Source organism: Etheostoma spectabile, chromosome 21, assembly GCF_008692095.1.
Source record: "Etheostoma spectabile isolate EspeVRDwgs_2016 chromosome 21, UIUC_Espe_1.0, whole genome shotgun sequence".
In the NCBI taxonomy this organism is placed as follows: domain Eukaryota; kingdom Metazoa; phylum Chordata; class Actinopteri; order Perciformes; family Percidae; genus Etheostoma; species Etheostoma spectabile.
In genome coordinates this window covers 14,264,018-14,267,406 of record NC_045753.1, presented here as the reverse complement: position 1 = coordinate 14,267,406, position 3,389 = coordinate 14,264,018, and the positions used below count along the sequence as shown (strand labels likewise).

The 3,389-nt window shown below is 40.9% G+C and overlaps 1 long non-coding RNA gene across 1 annotated transcript in view; it reads right to left on the bottom strand.

The window, feature by feature from the left end:
• Positions 1-3,389, bottom strand: part of LOC116671777 (uncharacterized) — a 13,488-nt gene that overhangs the window by 6,462 nt on the left and 3,637 nt on the right. The window lies entirely within an intron of this gene.

The window sequence follows — 3,389 nt, the reverse complement described above, 5'->3', positions numbered from 1 at the left end:
CCATACGGTATGGGCCATGTGGACATGCTTTACTACACACACACACGTGCATTTCTCTTAAGATGCAGGGGATTCTAAATTCTTTCTTTTCTTTTTTTTAAAACAGAATCAGGGCACTTCTCTGCCACTATGTGACCAAAAATATATGGACATCTGAACATTGAGCATAAGCAAGCGATCATCTCTTTGGCTGTGGCTGCAGGGATTTGTTCTCATGTCAAGTCGAGACAATTTTATTTATATAGCCCAATTTCACAATTCACAAATCTTCCTTTAAGGTAATATCGTACCATTCTGAGGTAGGATTTTAAAATTAAAGACTTAACTGTCTAATTCAAGCTATGTTTCAAATATTTTTCAGGCTGTCAAAGCCATATTTTAACTCTTTTTCCGGCTATTCTAAAAAGGAATCCTCCTGTTAAGCCCGGTTCATTCCAACTCAGAGTGAAATAACATGTATCCAGTGTGTCACTCGGGTAACATCGGACCATTCTGATGTAGGATTTTAAAATTAAAGGCTTTAGGGGCTTTTCAATCTGTACAGCACACGACACCCTCTGTTCTTAGACCCTCGATTCGCATAAGGAAACTCCCTAAAAAAAACCTTCTAGCTGGATGGACAGACATGCAGTAGATGCCGTGTATACAGAATAGACCAACATAGTAAAATTACAGTATAGACAATCATGATGACAAAATTAGAGATTGTAAATGTTCCCAGTCAGCGTCAAGAGCATTATTGAGGCTGAGCATGGATGTCGCACACAAAGCTCCAGTTCATCCCAAAGGTGTTTGATGGGTTTTAGTTTAGAGACTTAGACTTAGACTTAGACTTCTCTTTATTGATCCTTTGGGATGACTCCCGCAGGAAATTGAAAGTTCCAGCAGCAGTTTTTAGCAAGAACAAATAAATAAAAAATAGATAAAAAGACAGTATAAAGACAACAAAATCAACAAAATACCAATAAAAATAATAACAACAATAAGAACATTTGTCAAATAAACAAAGAAAAGACCATACATTATTATTAAAATGTCAGTGTTTAGTCCAGTGTTAAAAATTATTATAAAGTGACCAGGTGTGAATTTTAAGTCCAGGTGTGCATGTATGTTGTGTGTAGGTGTGATGTATGGTGTAGTATGTATGTATGTATGTATGTATGGATGTTGTATGTATGTAGTAGGTAGTATGTAGGTATGTATGTATGTATGTATGTATTGTCCTCTGCCCTATTTCCTCCTCCTCTGAGGAGTTGTATAGACTAATGGCATGAGGGACAAAGGAGTCCTTGAGTCTGTTGGTCCGGCACTTGGGAAGGAGAGCTCTGTGCAGACCAGTCAAGATCTCGGCAACACATTTCTTTGTGTACCTCACTTTGTACGATACGGCCATTATTGTGCTGAAACAGGAAAGTGCCTTACCCCAACTCTTGCAACAAAGATGGAAGTACACTCTAAAGTTTTGTTTGCTGTGGCATTGAGAGTTCCCTTCATTGGACGCCTAAAACCCAAACCATGAACCCTAGACCAAAAGCATGCGTCCACATGCTTTTAACCACATAGTTTACTCGTGGTTGTGTTTACAGAGTTTTTAGATATTCTTTTGTTTTTACCCTGAATCTATGGAAGCAAGTTGTGTTTGTTAGTGCTCCTCCGAGGATTGAAAAAAGTTCCACTGAACTTGCGGTGAACAGTTTTCATTGGAACCACTTTCTACCAATGAGTGGAAGTACCAATGAAAGCAAATGGCTTATAACAAGTTGAAATTTGCTTCTGGAAAGACAAAGGATTTTAAAATGCTCTGAGTGCTCAAACTAAATTTTACTTTTCAGAACCTCTGCACATTAATTATTTACCAATTTTTTTTGTAATTTGGGTGAAGTGTAAGCATTGTGGTTAAGATAGTTATTGTATGACAGTATGAGGCAGGGTTCACCAGACCATCAAGATTACCCACTGTAGTAATCAACAGCGACCACTATCGCCTTGTGCACTTATTCATTTCATCCTTCATTCATCCACTCGCTGACTTCTCCTCACTCAGTCATTCATTTATCATTTTGTTCATTCAGCTGTAATTATAGACCATCAACCGCCTGTACAATTTCACTTCCGAGAACCGTCGCATCTCTTTTTTTTTACCTCCTTTCTCCTCCATTCATTTACCAGACCTTCGGTTCACCCCTCGCAGCGTTCCTGTCACCCTCCTGACCCCCTTTTCACTCCTCCTCCACTCCTCCATCCTCCTGTCCTACATTACCTACTCCTCTCTCTCCTTCCCTCCTTTCCCCACTTTCTATTTTGCTCTCTCCTCTCACTCTCCATCTCTCTTCATCTCTCTTCTCTCTCTCCCCTCTCTCTCTCTGGGAAGTCATGTGACTTCTCTGAAGCTGAGCCCTATAAACCAGCAGTACTTGGGGGGCTCAGTGTCTATACAGCTTTCTGATTGGCTCTTGCATTTAGACGCTGTTCACTGTTTGGCCACACACACACACACACACACACACACACACCCCACACACACACACACATACACACACACACACACATACACACACACACACACACACACACACACACACTCACTCACACAGCGGACCCCCTGCTTTCTTCTTTGAGGAACATTCAAAAAGAGATGTGAGGTGTGTGTGTGTGAGTGGGTGTGTGTGTGTGTGTGTGTGTGCGTGTGTGTGTTTGTGTCAAAATGCCACCTATTGCAGTGAATGGACAATTTAAATAGAGTAATGAACCGTTTTTATTCTCACAACCACTTACGTATGCACACACATACACACTGATCCTGAGAAGTGCCATTTGTTTCATTTGGGGGATTCATGCTGTGGCAGGTCCCTGGCTGAATGGACTCGGTGCAGAGGGCTCAGCACTCAGGCTTGTTTAATCCAATCGGGTCCTTGTTGAGACGAAACAGAGCAGCTTGTCAGTTATTGGCAGAAAAGCACCGCTGTTCGCATTCAAAATGTCCTGTTTGGATTGAAGGCTTCTGTAGGTTTTAATTTGCAGTGAAACCCTTTTAAAATCTAATGTATAATTTTAAACAAAACTCAGAAAGCTGTTTTGGGTTGAACTTGTGAGATTTTGGAGCTCCCAGGTTTTTTATCTGACTCTGATGCTGTATGTGTACCTTCGGGGAGGGAACGAGTCTGTTAATGATTTTATAAAATGTGGAAACCACTATGGAGGAGCACTGATAAAGAAACGGCAAAAGGCGGTGGAACCGCTTTGATGTTACCTCTATTATGCAACTGACTCACGGCCACAGACCAACACCCTCCCACACACTTTATCTACTGGTGTCAATTCATACTCTGAGATAATGTTGACTTAAATAGACAATGTGTTTGTGTGTGTGTGTGTGTGTGTGTGTGTGT